The sequence below is a fragment of the Talpa occidentalis genome, unplaced genomic scaffold (genome assembly GCF_014898055.3).
Source record: "Talpa occidentalis isolate TD23 unplaced genomic scaffold, MPIMG_talOcc4v2.1 talOcc4.8, whole genome shotgun sequence".
Classification (NCBI taxonomy): Eukaryota; Metazoa; Chordata; class Mammalia; order Eulipotyphla; family Talpidae; genus Talpa; species Talpa occidentalis.
In genome coordinates this window covers 61891433-61910623 of record NW_023605194.1, presented here as the reverse complement: position 1 = coordinate 61910623, position 19191 = coordinate 61891433, and the positions used below count along the sequence as shown (strand labels likewise).

The window sequence follows — 19191 nt, the reverse complement described above, 5'->3', positions numbered from 1 at the left end:
CTGATTCATGATACATATGAAGAAATAATATGTTAAGTGCTAATATTGGAACATAACCAGCAAAATATCATGATATAAAACTAAAAGAGTTAAACACACATTTTTTTTTTTCCAACAGCAATAACAGAAAAATCCAAGGGACAAATCTAAAGACAAAAAATAGATTAACCAATAAAAGATAAAGACTATACTTGAATTCTTATTGAAACTAACTAAAATAATGGACAATTAGAAATATGAACACTGACTGGACATTTAAATTTGGAATGTGATAATGATATTGGTAGGAATTTTCGAGACTTTATCTTCTAAAAATACAACTTGAAATAATCATGGAAGAAATACATGTCTCAATTATTTTGAGAGAGGTAAGTGCCTAGAGAAATAAATCCTGAGGGTCCACTGATACTCTGACCATTCACATTTGGGAATAAACGATATTAGCAGCGCTGGTGTGAAAGCTAGTCTCTTTACTTGTGTTCAAAGGCCAAAACCAAAGCCGCCAATGTTTGCTCATCACAGGCTATCAGGAAGACATTTCCCTGGTAAAGCAGAGAAGATTGTTAGGTTAGAATGATTGTTCTTTTTGGGTAAAGCAGAATGGATAAAATATCTGAATATAAATACTTGTCACTAATCACTAAGACTCACAGAAGACTGCTGACAAGTTCAATGAAGCGAAGATTCCTAAATGATCTTTTAACAATTTCTTCTTCCCACATTCAAAATAAAAGGGAGAGGGTTAAAATAAATGAGAAAACTTCAGGCATTATAGCAAATGTGGATAGACCTGGCAATAAATAAAAATAGTTAACAAATTTTTGTGAACTCAGCTGTTTTTAGGTGCTATGCCAGGGACAAGATGCTATTCATCTTGTTTCTGCCTTAAACATTAAATCTACCATACCATCATAACTGGGTTCCAAAAAGCTTATTGGCATAATGTAGAAGGTCACAATATTATGGATGAATAAAGCTTTCTAGGTGAGGTGGTGCTTACCAGAGATTTTGGAAGTTTGCAGAAACACCCTCCTCTTTTTGTTGGCGTGTGTATAGGCTGATGCTAATCTCCTGGAAATGTTTCTGGAATCCAAGGCTGCCAGCATAGTGTCAGTGATTAAAAAAAACTTTTTTTTTATAGCTGGTGTGTGTCTTTTGATCGAGGCCCAGGATTATAAGGAAGAAATAAAGCAGGATGTAGACCAAACCCACTGCCTCCCAAATTACTGAACGGGAATTGTCTCCTACTTCCCAATCCACCCTTGATCTGCTCTCCCTAGGAAGTGAGAATGAGCCACACGCAACCCAGTTTAGAGCCCAACTTGCCTTTTTGATGAGTTAAACCTCTGAAAGAACAAATGAGATCGCCTCTGTGCAGATGGAGACACTGAGCTTCAGCAACAGCTGACGATGGAAAGCAATTTATTTATTTATTTAGAGATTTATTTATTTATTTATACAAGAACTGGGGTACAGGCCAGATGCGTGGGAGGGTGAGAGGATTCACCAGAGACAGAGTGGGGAACAGAACAGGCAGACTGACTGAAATACACTGCTGGGGGAGCAGCGGGTGAGACAGGAGAGGCCTGCTTCACCATGTGGGATTCTTGCCAGCTGGCCAGGATCGAACCAGCGCTGTGGAGGCTGCAGACAGCTTCACAGCGCAGCGCTCAACTGCCTGTGCCACCAGGCCCTGGAAAGCAATTTATTCAATCTCACAGGCACATGGAGGTATCGACGTTCAGTCCCAGCGCTGTCTTCTGGCAACACTCATTTTACTCATTGCCCATAATCAACATTGATTTCAGAAGATAAACCAAATGGGATAATTGGAAGAGAAATTTTGCTTTCTCTAAAATGTGTTCTCTCAAGTATTTCTAGATAAATTTTCAAGGGAAAAATCAAATTTCTTTAAATTCCTTTTGATTCAAAATGTCAAGTGGAAATTTTGTTGATGCTGATAGATTTCTAAAGTTAACATTACAGACAGAGCACTGCAATTAAAATATTACTAAGAAATGTGCAAGAGAAAATTATTTTGAAAAAATAAATGGACAACTTTTTTAAGATTTATTTTTATATAATTTCATGCTTACAAAAATGGGGATGTGCCAGAGGTTCAGAAGGTGAGAATATTCACCAGACAGAGAGTGGGGAACAGAACATGCAGATCTACTAAATAAATTACACTGCTAAGGGCAACAGCGGGCAAGACAGGAAATGTCTGATGTGATATGTGGGCTAGATCCCTTGCCTGAGCTCTAATTCAGGCTGTAGTGGTGATAGCATGATAGTATTGATACTTAACTACTATGCCACCAAGGAGGTCCTAGACAATTCTTTAGATTCAGAACTACTTATATGCTGCTAACATAGAAAGAAGATCATTATAAATTTTAGAAGTGACAGCTAGCCCCCAGATAAAATCGAAGTGATTGCAAGCAAGAATATTCTTGCAGAAAATGAGGTTAGAGAGTTTTGTAAGCAAAAGTGTCATATCTTGAGGGTCGGCCAGGCAGTCATTGACACCACTCCACACTGCAATTGGCACTTCCATAGCTGTCAAATTGTACTGGGGAGGAAAGGGCTTGAAAGGAGAGAAAGAACCAGTTTATAGATAAGTACACTTGAACTTTATATGTATTTCCAGGGTAGATTATATAACATGTACTGATGTACTTTTATAAGTAAACTATGAGTGGTGATGGTCAGAGAAGGTCACCTGTGCATACAGAATAAAGTGAAGCATATGTATAAGGTCAGTGCTTCTCACACTCTCATGGGCCACAGACACCCTGGGGATGTTGTTGGGATGAAGATTCTGATCAGAGCATGTGGGGAGTATCTACAAAGACCATTCCCAGGGGGGTGCTAAGGCCGCAGGTCCTGGGCCGGACTTTGAACAGCAAGACATTAGATGACACAGTTTACACAGAAAATGCTTAGATTTCAGCTCCAGCTGAAAAAATGATTTGACTGGATTCCATCTGTAATTGATTATTTCTATCCAAACACTCCAAAATATGTTCATGAAATGTCCTGAGTCATCTATTTTGGCTTTGTATTTTCTTCCCATTATATGTAGTTGATAGGTTAGTCAGTTCACTTAAAGATCTGTATTTGTGTATACTAACTGCATTTCATTAAATATGGTACTAATTCTGACTAGATCTACCATCAGTCCCTTTCTTACTTTTAGAAAGCAACCATAAACACACAGATTCTGAAGAGTTTCATAAATATAAAAAAGGAGCAAATGAATCACCACCAATTTTCTCATTTTCCACAGAGAAGTTGACAGGTTCTTTTTATTTTGATCATATTCTCAAGAATACTAATCCAGTATGCTAAAGTTTTCCCTATTCTCACTTTATGTAATAGCCAGTTTGCCATAGTAGAATATATTATCATGTGTGATTGTCCATAGTATTTTATTGACTTCCTTTAGTCCTATATATTGGCAAAAAGAGAAAAGGATGAAGATTACCCATAATATAAACATATTTCCTTTACTTATTTCTTTATCCCATCATTTGAAGAGTTTCCTAGAGGTTAGTTTCTGGCACTTCAATTGGTGCCACTGCCTCAGGTAAAGAGCTCACTGAGCTATTAGCTTTCTTTTTTTTTTTTTAAGATTTATTTATTTATTTATGCATACAAGAGCTGGGGTACAGACCAGAGATACGGGGGGTGAGAGGATTCACCAGAGACAAAGTGGGGAACAGAACAGGCAGATTGACTGAAATACACTGCTGAGAGGAGCAGCGGGAGAGACAGGAGAGGTCTGCCTTGCCATGTGGGTTTCTCCCTGGCAGACCGGGGATCGAACTCATGCTGCAGAAGCTGTGGATTGTTTCATAGTGTGGTGCTTAACCCGTCATGCCACCAGGGAGGCCTGAACTGTTAACTTTCTAGGGAGTCTGGTGGATTGGGGAATGGTATTCCAGATTCTGCTCAGCCCCCAAAACAGAATCCTCTGATTTCTGCTGTTAGAACCCCATACAAGTTAGATTCAAAGCAGGTCTACCTTTGGGACTTGAGGTTATAAAGAAAAACTAGCATTTGTTTCTAATAAATATTTGATTTGATGATATTCTGAAAACCTCTGTAAAGACATCAGTGTGTAAAGGGGGGTCATCTTTTCTAACAGAGGATATTGTTGTGAGAAGACATACTGCCTTTCTTGACACTGAGTTATGGAAGTAGATGAAAATAGTGTGGTTTTTCAGCTACAATTTGGAAGGAAAAATTGTGAATGGGATGAGGAAGGAGGGAAAGAACATGACCTAAGTTACGCAGTATTTGTGCAAAATTACCCATGGATATCTATGTGACAGTTTAACCTGTAATAAGATTTTCTAGAAATGCTATTTATCATCATTAATTCCCAGAGACTGGAAAGATGAGGATATTATTGTCTAAGCTCATATTCACCCTGGTTAGGATGGACTCTACAGCCTATGCTCTTTGCGCTACAACAAGTGAGAGAGGCTCAACCTCTCTGCCTCTACAACATGGCCCCTATCTGCCAAAAATCATTTCAGCCTTGACTGCAAACAAGCCATTCTTCTATCATATCTGGGAATGTGCTCCAATAGAACCACTACAATCACTTGTCACTGTCAGCAAAGGACAGAGTATTGTTTAAGAAAACCAACAATTCCAACTCTATTTCCTCACAAGAATTATTGGCACTTGAAAAGGAGAGATGAATGTTTCTGGAACACAGGGAAGGTCTGTCTGATAGGGTAAGGAGTGATGTACTTACTGTGAAGGCTAGAGGGCAGCATGAATAGCACAGACACAGAGCACAGTGGGAGAATGGGGACAGGGCAATGTTTGACATGCTGAGTGGATTTGAAGGAATTAATTGTCTACTTCTTCATATCCTAAAGAGTAGGACGGCATCAATACTCCTTTGGAAAATATATGCGTGTCTATAAGATTTCTATCTTTATACTTTTCTATCCTTGCCTTTTTTTTTTTTTAAAGATTTATTTATTTATTTATTTATTTATTTATACAAGCACTGGGTACAGTCAGAAGCGCGGGAGGGTGAGAGAATTCACCAGAGCCAGAGGAGGGAGTAGAACAGGCAGACAGTTGAAGTACACTGCTGAGCAGGGGAGCAGCGGGCCGCAGGAGAGGTTGGCGCCCCATGTGCAACCCTAGCCCAGCAGCCAGAGGCCGGGGATGGAACTGGCACTGCAGAGGCTGTGGGCAGCTTGACAACCCGGCGCTCAACCACTGTGCCACTTGGGAGGCCCTATCCTTGCCTTTTGAAAGGTGAATGATTTCAACTTTCTGAAGGTTACCTGATTATATAGTGTATTATGTTCTGAAATAGATCCTCCCAGTCATAAGCTTGAAATTTCCCATTGGGAACAGCCTGATGTACACAAATTCAGAACACAAAGAAATAAGATTCGTCCCTACGTGAAAAATACAATTCAAAATTTCCAAGTAGGGGCCTCCCTGGTGGCGCAAGAGGTTAAGATGCAACCTAGGAAGCTATCCGCAACCCCTGCAGCACAGGTTCGATCTCCTGCCAGGGAGCTACCCACATAGAGCAGCAGACCTCTCCTGACTTGCCCGCTGCTTCCTCCAGCAGGGTATTTCACTCAGTCTGTCTGTTCTGCTCCCTATTCTGGCTCTGGTGAATCCTGTCACCCCCCTACACCTCTGGCTTGTACCTCAGTTCTTGTATGAATGAATGAATAAATGAATAAATGAATAAATAAATAAATAAATAAATAAATAAATAAAACTAAAACAAAAATTGCCAAGTAGTTTACTTTCAAATTAAACTATTATAAAAATTATCAGCCATCCAGAACAAGGTAATAATGCAAGTGTAAGTGAACTTTTGCTTCAAATAATGTTCATTGCATATCAATTCATGAAAGTCATTCAATACTTTGCAACTCAACCTTCCTGCTTTCATAAGATTTTCATTTATAGGAAATAAAATTTTTAGTTGTATTCATATTTCAGAAGCATTTGACAAAATATCTTAAGAATTTGCCTCAGGTAAAGCAGAGAGAGTTTAGGCACACAAAATCCAGTTTTAAGAGTAATAGAGAAATGATACCTGGCCCCAGAGCAGGAAGTTTTTTTTTTTCTGGTTTTTTTTTTTAATATTTATTTATTTATTTATACAAGCACTGGGTACCTCAGAAGCGCAAGCGGGTGAGAGAATTCACCAGAGACAGAGCTGGGAACAGAACAGGCAGACTGACGAAGTACACTGCTGAGGGGAGCAGCAGGCATGGCAGGAGAGGTCTGCGTGCCATGTGGGACCATTTTCCGGTGGCTGGGGATCGAACCTGTGCTGCAGAGGCTGCAGGCAGCTTCGCAGCCCAGCGCTCAACCGCTGCGCCACCAAGGAAGGCCCAGAGAGCAGGAAGTTTTAAGCAGAAGTTTCTGCTGGATTCTGTGTTTCATACACATTGATGCAACTCTAGAAAGCAAAAACAAAAACACACGTGTATACACACACACACACACACATACACATGCAACACACAAATGTATGCTCAGTTTCTCAAAAAGAGCACAGATTTAAGTTTTTCTCATGTAGTTGAAGTGTTTAAGGGAAGTGTTTACTGAGAAGATGAGCAATGGAATTGTACATCACTTTAGAACTTGCAAAGTGAAACTGCACAGATTACCTGTTTAATTTGTGGCCACACAATGAGTAGAACACATCATCTCCATTATGTCAAATAGGAATTGGGTCTCAAAGGGTTTAAGGAAACTATGAGCAGTAATAGGGAGGAACCAGAGACATCAGTCTAGGTCTATAAACTCCAAGTCTTCATTCTTCTCTACCTAGTACCAGAGCCAAATTACAGTGACTGAAATGTGTGGACACACAGAATTTATGCATTGCTTATATAACCTACCCACTGTATGTCTTTTGGGTATATTTTACAAGCATATATTTAACTATCTGTGTGTGTGTTTATGCATTATGATAGATATTTATCATCTATATGATAGTCATTTTACATATAGAATATTACAGAGATAACCTACTATTATGCCTTAATCCCTCCATGTTAGATCCCAGACCACACGCTGAAACTCCTTTCTCATATTGCATAGACTGGATATAACAGGTATATATAGAGAACCATGGATAGAGTCAAAATGACCCTCTTCAAAGGGAGCTGTAGTATCTCTCCACATAATTTTCATGCAGAGTATAAAATCTCTAATTTCCTTTGTTCCTTGAGTCTCTATTTTACTGTAATTTTTCTTATTAAAGCTTTCATTGATAGAATAAGCTATCTGAACTGCCCATTCTTACTGTGATATTAATAGACTACTCTCCTCCTCATATGTGCAATGATGAACATCTCCAGAACCATAGAGATGGAACTGGATTTCCCTCAAAGAGAAACGAATTTTACTATCCAAAGTTGGGTAAGGAGAGTTTCCTCTGTTCATATGAATCTTATAATACCCTTAGAGAGGGTCACCAACACTGAGGAGGCCTGAACATCATTGACTTTAGAGGTCTGGAGCCTTATGTGTTTTCACTGCAGTAACCATAACACTTAGTAATGCCTGGAAAATACTGTTTAGTAAGTACATAGTCATTGGTAGGACTAAACCTTCTTATCAATTAATTTTCTCAGATGTTCTAGATATATAACTAAGCTGAGAATGTGAGTAAGGATAATTGTTAATGTATGACAGTACTAACAGCAAAACTTATGATATAATATGAGAGTTCTCCTTGGTGCTATTTTCTATGTACTTTACATAGATTATCTCATTTAATCTTCACAATAACCCATTGGGTAGATAAGGAAACCAACACAGAACACTTTATTTAAATCAGCTCCATATATGGGATTTGAATTTAAGCTCTTCCCCTAAATCCATGTAGTAGAACTACTTCATAACGCTGTATTTTGTCACATAGTTTTGAAACCCCCAACTTAAGGCAAACTAATTGAAAGAGTCGATAAAAAGTGTGAACAAGGTCTTACCTACCAAGTTGCTTGAAAATAGGTTTTACAAAATTTACAGGAGTGGCTATCACCATTAAACATCGTTACCAGAACAGTTACTCACTGCCTAGATATTCTATTCCTATAGAGAAGCCTGCCAAAATGTGGGTTCAGTGCTTCCCCTGGAGGATTTAAAGATTATACCTATTATTTTGGTGGTCAGAAATAGGTAGTGAGTTGTTAACTTTTTACTGTTTATTTTAGGGGGCAATGGGATGATGAAGGGAGCAGAGGAGAAAACTGGAAATAATTATTTGTGATTCGCCTAGGCTTATCTTCATATCATATATACAATTTTGAAGTTACTACAAGTTCTTACAAAGTACCATTTACATATGGTAATGGGGAAAGTAATCAAAAATGTTACTCAAAATATTCAGACAGGAATTTCCATACATACTAAGCATACTCAGGTTATTTCTGTTAAATTCACAAAAGAGAAATAAAGCATTTTGGCAGAGGAGATCTGTTGTATCTCAGGAGCACATTTCAGTAGAAATAAATGTATCATATCAAAATTGAGGTGTGGCAAGAACATTTTGTTACCATATAAGACCTGAAAAATAAAAAGGTCTTTAGAGGGTGGCAACAATTAAACTTCACCAAAAGACAGACATTTATCAATCTTTGTGTATAGTTGTGACAAGGGTGATGATATTTTCATGTTTCTGTACGTTGTTTTAGGAATTTCAAATACATTCCCTCATTTAATTTCCTCAATAAACTTATGGACAGGGTAGATATTAACATTGCTTCTTTATTGTTGCATAGAGAAATGTACTGGTGGGCCTCCCCTGGTGGTGCAGCGGTTGAGCACTGGGCTGCGAAGCTGCCCGCAACCTCTGCAGCACCGGTTCGATCCCCGGCCGCCAGTGAGGCTCCCACATGGGGCACAGACCTCTCCCGCCACACCTGCTTCTCCCCTCAGCAGTGTATTTCGTCGGTCTACCTGTTCTGTTCCCCGATCTGGCTCTGGTGAATTCTCTCACCTTCCTGCGCTTCTGACTGTACCCAATGCTTGTATAAATAAATAAATAAATGTTAAAAAAAAAAAGAGAGAAAAGTACTGGTGACTGAGCAGGACTATAGGACACAAAGAATTACAGTCTTACCGGGAAATCAAGAATTATGGATTGGATTCTTAAAAAAAATGACAAATGCCATAATTTCCAGGATGCATGAGTTCTAAAATAAGTCATGAAGGGATCAGAGGAGAAATGGTGGTCCTGAGACCTATTTCCATCAGAGCCTTTAAAAGGGCAATAAGGCTAGGTAGCTCAGTAACTGAAGGACATTGGCCCAACTCTTCTAAGGAAAATACGTATTACGTTATCTTCAATACATAAGAAATTGTGAAGTTAATAAATAGGGCTTGGGCTAATTAGAACAGAATTATAGCTAGAACCCAAGTCTTTGAGTAGAGGTCTAATGTTCATTTCTTTTCTTAAACCATCTCTGCATTGCCTATGAGAAATCTGAGAACAGCCGGAAATGAACATGTTCTGAATCAGTGCAGTCAGTAAATATCCTCAGACATCTCAAAATTTTACATTTTGTATAAAAGTTTTACAAAGGTAGTTTTACAGCATCAAGTTAAACTATTCTCCTAAAGGAAAAAGTAAAATTATTAATTTCCTACTATGCTTACCTGTTGCACAAGGTGTTTATTATTCATGACTTGCTTAAGCAGGTGCTACTACATTAAGAAATTCCCATTTAAAGAGGAAGGGCTCTTAGGAAAAGGCTTAAAAACCTAAGCAAATTTAATGAGCAGAGCAGTGTCAGGCCTCAAAGTCCATGCCTCACTCAACTGTTATTACCATCCTTTCTACCCTTTCACCCGCACCCTTTGCCCTTTCCTGTCCTTCCTTTTCCTAGTTCTTGGCTCATGTGATTTAAGTTTTTTGTCTTATTATTTTGTTTTGTTGTTCTTTGCAGTCCTTGCTCCATGGGTACAATCACAGCTCTGAGATGCTGTGTTGGGGGCCGGTTAAATGAAACATCCAAGAAGAGCAAAAATGCCCTGGACACCGCTGATCCATTGAGACCCACGTAAACTAATGGAGAACAAGGACATAAGTAGAACTGCAGGGGATTCAGATATGGTCCATGCACACCTGGAGGCCCCGGAAACCGGCACGTTTGCATTATTAATGGAAAATTAGTGTCCACAAGATGTTTTTGTTTTCTTTACATCACTTGAAAATCCATGCACAATTTGATATGTTAGATTCAGTTCAAGAGAATCACATACCTTTATTACAATCGAAGGAGTAAGTCCAAACTTCATGATGGGGCTTCTGTATAACTGATAGTGGCAACTGGAGCTAATGCGTAAAAAAGGTTTTGATAATTTTAGCTGGTGTGGGAATTGGAGAAAAGGCAATCAAAGGTGAAACAGAAGTACAAGGAACTGTGAAGAAGGCATGTGTGTGTATGAGTAAGTGTGTGTTTTAATTTTGTCTTACTAAAGCTCCCGTCTGAAACAACCTGAGAAACTGACCACCTCAGTTTGCTCAAAGTGATCAGATTTTAGGACATTTATTTTCATAGATTCTCTAAGGGGACATGAGGTAGACTTTAAAAATTATTAAAAACTTTTTGATCTGACTTTAGAAAACAGGCCAGGTTTAGGATAATCAATTGATGACAAAAAGAGTCTCATTGATACTCCATAATTTCATCACAGTGAGATAATTAATTAGTATTTAATATGAGTAGGGTAGAGAAGTAGAAATATTAAAAGCACAAGTTTGAATTCTAACCAAATGGGTTTTGAATCTTAACTCTGTGGTTTATTAGTTTTGGGACTTGGCCAATTCACTCAAGCTCTAAAACTTTCCTCTGAAATATAGGGATAATCATGATGGCTTCATTAGGTAGGTTTTGAATAAAAGATACAAATTATGTAGCGCTTTCCTAGGGTACTTTGCGTATGGAAAATACATGAAAAATGAGTAGCCTAGGTAATTCAAATGGATGACAATAAATATTTTTAGTCCCTGTCTGTAATTAGCTGGCTTTATGACCTACTATTACTAGATTAGCATGTGATCAAAAGTCAATAATTCGGGCCTCCCCTGGTGGCGCAGCGGTTGAGCGCTGGGTTGCGAAGCTGCCCACAGCCTCTGCAGTGCCGGTTCGATCCCCGGCTGCTCCCTGGCCACCGGAGGAGGGTCCCACATGGCACGCAGATCTCTTCTGCCGCCCGCTGCTCCCCTCAGCAGTGTGCTTCGGTCCTTCTGCCTGCTCTGCTCCCCGCTCTGGCTCTGGTGAATTCTCTCACCCACCCGCGCTTCTGACTGTACCCAGTGCTTGTATAAATAAATAAATAAATAAATAAATAAATAAATAAATAAATAAATAAATAAATCTTAAAAAAACAAACAAACAAAAAAGTCAATAGTTCTAATTCTATGTAGTTGCACAATAGGAAAATCTCTCCCTTCTGTGAACAGTGATAGCCAGACGATCTTAAGAATGACCTTTATAGGGCCTCCCCTAGTGGTGCAGTGGTTGAGCGCTGGGCAGCAAAGCTGACTGCAGTCTCTGCAGCGCAGACCTCTCCTGCCGTGCCTGCTGCTCCCCTCAGCAGTGTATTTCGTCAGTCTGCCTGTTCTGTTCCCAGCTCTGTCTCTGGTGAATTCTCTCACCCTCTTGAACTTCTTACTGTACCCAGTGCTTGTATAAATAAATAAATAAATCTTAAAAAAAATGACCTTTATATAAGAAACTTCAGACATGGACTACTACCTCGTCTATTTAATATAAAACTTGATTCAATTTGAGGATGAATAGTCTTTGCAAGGACATTGTTTATTATTAAGGCAAAAGGTGCCAGATTCAGAATCAAGAGATCCATGCACAATCAAGATGACTGTTTAGGTGCCTGCCTAAAAAAAAATAAGCCACATCCACACACAATTCTAACTATAACACAGAGAGGACTGGAAGATGTAAATTTTAAGTTAGAAATGACTTCCAGAAACGTATGAGTTGGTTAACAACAATGGCAAATTATTCACTAATGAGAAAGAGGATGGAAATATTAAAAATTTAATAACTCCAAAGAGTGGTAGATTTGTATTATTTGGTATCAGGAAAAATAGTCCAACTCACCCAAATGAATCCTAAGAATGTTGTAATATTGTTTCTCAGAGCAGCGATTTATAATCCTGGGTTATCAAAATGTTCAGTTTTAACAGTCAGGTGAGTGTGTCCTACATTGATGCAGATTTCTGTGTAAAATTATATAGTTAGGGAATTTAAAGGAATACATTTTGATAACATTGAAAATTTCATGCATTCTAACAAAAGACTTTGAGTTGATTGTTGACTATGTGCAATTAGAGCTGTGTTGAAGTATACATCCCCTTAAATTCATTTATTCAACACTAAGAATTGAATTCAAAGTATTTCTTCAACCCTAGCTGTAGGAAAATTTGTAAGTCCTTTCAGATTTTCCTTTTCATCATAACCAGAAGTTGTGCTTCACCTGGAGCAGGCTGAGGACAGTGATTCCTCAACAAATGGGTAAAACTTTGGACAATCAATCCACATAGGAAGACTCTGAACAGCCATCATATCCAGAGTTGACTTAGGCCTTGTGGGGACTGAATCATTGCTCAGCTTCTCCCTCTTCCTGGTGCTGCTGTGTTTGCCCTTTAAAGTGTGTCTCTAAAAAGTATTCTAAGTACTCTCATTTCTTTCCCAAGAACTATTACAAAAGTACAAGAAGTTCTTCCTCACTGACCTTTTCTTTATCTGAAATTCTACAGGTGATATACATGCTTTAGAACAAACAAACAGTAGAAAGAGAATTTTCACAAAGTCCCACTCCCATTCTACCAGTTTCATACACTGCTCTGCATTGTGTCCAATACGGATATTCTGATTGCTTAAATTAGAGCAGGAGGTAAGATCATTAGTTGAATGAGGATCATCATCAAATCACACCATTACTTCTCCAACATGATCCCTCATGTCCTCTTTCTGCTTCTTCCTTATTCCCTCTTTTTGTAGCTTTCTCTCACGTTCTCCTGAACTCACCAGGTTATGCTTCTGCATAACCCAGATACGCCAACAACATTGCTGTTCTAATGGTTCTTTATGAATTATGGGCTGCCAGATCCAAAGGTCAGTTTGTAGACATCATTTCACATGATTTAGCAATAGCTCCCTCTAAAGTTGAACACATTCTCCTTAAAACATCTTCTCTTTTTTTGGGCCACCCCTGGTGGTGCAGTGGTTGAGCGCTGGGCTGTTTGATCACCGGCCGCTGGCAAGGATCCCACATGGCACGACAGACCTCTCCTGCAGCACCTGCTGCTCCCCTCAGCAGTGTATTTTGTCAGTCTGCCTGTTCTGTTCCCCACTCTGGCTCTAGTGAATTCTCTCACCCTCCCACACTTCTGACTGTACCCAGTGCTTGTATAAATAAATAAATCTTAAAAAAAAAAAACAACTTCTCTTTTTGACTTCTACAACAGAGACATTCCTGACTTCCATTATGCACCACTGTCACCACTCTATCCATTATTTACATGATTGCTCCAGAAAGGGAAAGTGGCAGAGTGGGATTAGGAGAGGGACTGGGCCCTATGGAACATGGTGGAGCAATGTTGGGGCTTTGGTTGTGGGCATGATATGGAAAAATACATTTGTAGAAGTTTGAACATACAATCCCTAAAACAAATACAATGATTTAAATGAACTTTCCCTTAATAAACAAAATTTGGAGGGAAAAATGGGAGACCCAGTGTTTATCCAATGGACAGGTCGTTTTTCCTGTCTGAACTCACCCATTTGGCATCCTATTTCATGTGCTGATGAATTACCTTTTCTATTTTCAGCACAGTACTTTCCCCTGAACTCCAGATATATCTATAATTGACTGCTTGATACTTCACTGGACTCTCCAGTTGTACCTAACACTTAGCAGATCACTCTCCAGTTGTACCTAACACCTGCTCTTTCCTACCATGTTGGCTCATCTCACTATATTCCTCATATTTTTCATATTTTTAATGTTATTTCCATCATCCAGGCACTCAGGACACAGATTTCAAGAATAAGCTTAGAATATAGATGTTGAGAAACTGAGTGCCACCCATGTATCATCTCCACAGCTACCCAACCCTTTCATCTAGGTCACTATCAGTTCTTGCATGGCTTATTTATTGTAAGAATTCTCTGACTAGTTTCTCTGCTCCTAATCCTGTTCTCCTTCAGCAATTAGAAGGATTGCATTCATGGAATCATGTAACTCCTGATCCTGTCTGTATGAGATCAGATCATGTAACTGTTCTATTCAGAAGTCTTCTTTGACTTCCATTTTCACATGAAGTGAAAAACAAAATCCCTACAATAGAGGAAAGCTCTGAACAACCTGTTGTCCTCCACTCCTTCCCCATCTCAATTCTCACTCACCTCTCTGTGTGGCTCCACACAACCAATCACCTCATGGTTGTTTCTTGAACATGCTAGTCGTGCTCCAGCCTTCCATCCTTTGCATGTACTTTTCCCTCTTTCTGGAACATCAGTCCTCTAGGTCACACACAGGTCATTCCCTGATCTCCTTCATGACTCTAGTCAAGAGTGTTTGGTGGTTTTCCTTAAGTAAAATTCCTGGGCACATTTCTATGTTACCTAATATTCTTTATTGATGTATTCTTTCATAAGATTAGCCTTATTTAACCCACATCTATAGTTTAATGTTTAATCATATTTTCCATGTCTTCTGCTAGGGAATATGTAGTGCATAGACTGAGGTGTTATTTTATGTTACTTATTGCTGTATTGTCAGGATACATGGTGGGGGCTCCATAAATATGGTTGAGGACTGGGATGCATTCAATCCAGAGACTGTGTGGTGTAACCTCTCAGCATATGAGGTGTAGATTCAGTTTGCTAGAGCTGGTATCTGAGCTACCCTATTTGTTATACTTGTTACCTCTTACAAGTTATCTATTTCCATTTGTTTCACGTGTTTACATTAGAAATAATAATTTCATCTAATAATTTCTATCTCTATATATCATAGGACTATTTTATGAATCCCATTACTTACTGATGGAAAGTAGCATGATGAGCAACATATCTGCATACCAATTGTGAAGTTGTCTATACAAGCAAAACCACCACTTCAACGGATTTCACTTACCAGTAGTGGTGCCCTGGGAATGCCCAATATAGTCTAGCTTCTTTTGCCCAGTCTTCCTTAAAATGAACTTAATTGTGGCTGGAAGATCATACTTAGCCATTTCATCAAAGCTGCAGGGAAAAAGAAAAAATATTCTGATACATGTCCTTGCTACAATATCATTGAAGATCAAACATATGTATACCTAAGGCTCCCTTTGAGAATTGAAAGCTAAATTTTGTAAGCATGCTTTTTATAGACTATTAGTGTCAGGTGCTTTGGGGGTTTCTTGTAAACAGCTGACATCATTTCTAAAGAACCACATTCAGCTACAATTTAATCCAATCAAGCTAATATACGTGGGTGAGGATTGCTTCTTTCCCTGAAACTCGATGTCAGATTTTTTAAATTTTATTCTTCATAAATCAGTCGGTGTGATATATTGAAAATTAAAATGGCATTATGAAAATACTTTGTTGAAAAATGTTCAGTGACTTCTGCTTACACTTAGAATTAGCACCAAGGCTTGCACCAGGGCCTACACCAGGGCCTACTCAGCTCTGCCTGACCTGACTCTTGTCAGTATCTCTGGTCTTTCCTCTCCATCTCCATCAGAGACTTCCAGAAGCATGGCACAAGAGGGCAAGTGATAGAAAACACTGGACAATCTCTCCATGGTGACTTTATTTTATACTGCTGCCCAACCTGAGCTCACTGTTGTTGAGTCAAGTGCTGTTCTTGAGCCCATAATTGTTTTTTTTTTTAATAATAAATTTTATTTTTATATTCCCCCATACAATTGCAAACGCCCCATTCTGACCCCAATCCCTCCCCTCCCGCCCCCCACTCCCCACATAATTGGGTTTTAACATCCATCCTCTTAAACCCATAAGAATGTTTCTTTCAGAAATTGCTTAGCAGAGCAATTTTTCTGCTTCTACCATTTTGCTCATTTCATTGGAAAAGAAGATTCAAGGCACCTCCTAATAAAAAGTATTGAGGTCATAGAAAGCTTAGATGAAAACTTACTTTTAAAATGAGGTGTGGGCCTCCCCTGGTGGTGCAGCGGTTGAGCGCTGGGCTGCGAGGCTGCCCGCAGCCTCTGCAGCGCTGGTTCATCCCTGGCAGCCGGCGAGGGTCCCACAAAATAATTAATTGATTGATTGATTAAAAAATAATAAAATAAAATGAGGTGTACAGAAATAACCAAGAAAAGGTTCAGAAAAAAATTTTCCTTCTATTTACTTGGCATGTAATATGTTGATATGGGGATGGATGGGTCTACCCATGTGTGAATACACATTTTTTATTATACTCAACATTTATTTTGAATTGTCTTTTCCTTTTCCTGGAAGCCCAGAATTCAACTGAATCTGAAGTAGTGACAGGTCTCCTGGACCAGGTGTTCCCCCTGCTGTTCCCCATCCACACATCATAACCCACATCTGCCAGGATGAAGCCCAGGCTGTTGTTGGGCAGGTTGGAGATCCAGTTTGAGGCCTGTGTGAGCAAACCGTGCTGCAAATACACAACAGGTCTCAGGCCTAAAAAAGAAAAAAACTGTTTAAATATCTAATCAACACATTCATCATTCTAAGATAACACATAGATAGAAATATAAGCAATTTTGGGGGAATTTAAATGCAGGTGCTTGATTGTGTTGGATATGTTCGCGTAGCTTATTGTAGTAATGGTGATGGTTTCTCAGATGATAAGAAATGTATTAAATTGTAAATGTTAAATGTGCAGTTTATCGCATGCCAATTATTACTCAAAAAACTATTAGAAAAATATATTCTAAGGAAATTCAGCAAGGTAGATGGGCTCTGAATGATAAAATGATGGGGATCATTTAATTTTATTCTTTTTGTACTCCCCCCTTTCTCATGCAATAAGAAAAAGGTAAACTTTGATATTATTAGCAAAATATGACCATATCTGCTTAGGAAATAAGCCTGGGATCACCTCCACATTTTCCCTTTTGTACACACATCTTGTGTTAAAATTTCTGATCCTCTAGCACTCAGCTCAATTATCATTTCTGAGAACGAGTTTTCCTTGACTTTGCTTAACTGAGTTAGGTGACTTTGTTGGGGCTTCCAGTTTAATATCTTGTGTTCTATCATTTGGCATTGGACTTATATTATTCTAATCATTTGTCTATTCATCTATCACAATGACTTGTTGCTTATGTCCCTGAAGAGTGGGATATGGCTTCTTCATTGTTCCATTTCCCAGAGTAAGCAAGATTCATTAAATCCTTCGTAAGAAATGAAAGGAGGGAAAAGTGAAGGAAAAGAGTAAGAAGGGGTTGAAGGGAGTAATGGAAGGAATATGAGAGAGGAAAAAGAAAGAAGAGAAATAAAGGAATGAAGGCTCGACTTCTGTTCTCTGAATTGTTCTTCCAGTAAGGAATTATGTAGACCCCAAGGATATAGCCATCTTCAGTCACAACATCATATTCTTCACCTGGGTATCCCCAATAGAAAATTATCTCACTCTGGTAAAGGAAAAATCAAAAATTTAGAATTTAGTTGACTTTCAAAATTCATCTAGTAAGTAAATATTGCTAATCATTTTTAATTGGTTCTGTAAAAGTCTAAGTCTACCGTGATTCTAAATCTTGGCATCATGGTAATATTTCTTAGTTTTAGAGGTAGCTCTCTCCCACCCTGTAGCTTACTGCTGGAGGCCAGCTCCAGCAAAATGTCGTGTCAGGGTCCCCACAAGGACCAGATGGCATCAGCGAAGTGCAGGGATAAAGGGAGGGGGGAGATGAGATACACGAGGTTGTGAGGAGACACTGACACTTGATTAGGTTGCAGACATCTCCTGCTGAGGGTCTCAGTGGGTCTTTATTTATACATCAGAAATTGTTATTTGATCATTACATCATGGGATCATGTGATTTTACTTTTAAATTGTTTCAGAAATTATTAATGATCATTAACAGTGCATACTGTGCATACTCCTTTTTTTAATTTTCCCAGTCTATGATTAACTTGGTCACTTGGTTACATTAACTTGGTTACATTATTTCCCTAGGTGATGTATGTTATTCAGAAAATAGAAACAAGTGCTACACACAACGTGATTTATGGTAGGTCAAGCTAGGTAACTAGAACAAGGCTAAGCAGGCATCCTAAGATCGAGGGCAGCTTCCTATTTTCTATATAGAACCAAGGTGTCCTGGTATCATGGGAACAGTATGTGGTGTGTTTTTCTCAAGCAACTTCATCTCTGGGGTGCCTCAGAATCTTCTCTAGTGGGGATTTTTACCAGGCTCAGTTCCATCAGTTCTATCAAGCGTGGTTCGTTAAAGAACTCAGTGTTACTCGTGGTAACTGAATTACAAATTGGAGGACGTGGAGAATTATTAGGAATCATTTCATCATTAATCATGTTAGAAAGTACTTTTCTCAAACCACTTAAGTGCGCATTACTGGCACTAATGCTAACACTCATTGTGTTATTTTGAAGCTTATAGAAAATTTCCATGGTTTCAATAACTGCCATAAACAAATGAAAGGAAGTCGCAGGAGCCAGCTGTGGAGTTTTCTGACTTTTCAGAAACTTTCCTCAGGCCCAGACCTTGTCAGACAGCATAAGTTTCCTGACTTTTCAGGCGTTTTCCCTCATGCATGGACCTTGTTAGACAGCATGAGTAGCATGGCCTGCTCCAGCTTACAATATTCAGAGTCCTTTCAGGGTCCTCAGCATGTTCTTCTCCAATGTAACTATGTGCAGTTCCAAGGGCAGATATCAAACTTACCACTGTTCATAGCAACCGCATTTTTGGTGCCACCTATACCAGAAAAATAACCCATGCTATGGTTAACCTACTATACTTCCAAATATCATATTTTGTGCTAATGTTCCCTTCACAGGAAGGGGACAAATGTTTAAATTTGATTACTTTCTTTTGGGCCACTAACTGTCAGCCCCTGCATTTTACTGCTTAACATGGTTTCCCTCTATTTGATTCTTTTTGTTTAGGAACATTTCCCACTCAGTTTTCAAGTCATATTG

General features: G+C 38.9%; 1 pseudogene; it reads right to left on the bottom strand.

The window, feature by feature from the left end:
* Positions 1–2353: 2353 nt before the first annotated feature.
* On the bottom strand, positions 2354–18955 carry LOC119234657 (gastric triacylglycerol lipase-like; annotated as a pseudogene).
* Positions 18956–19191: the final 236 nt, after the last annotated feature.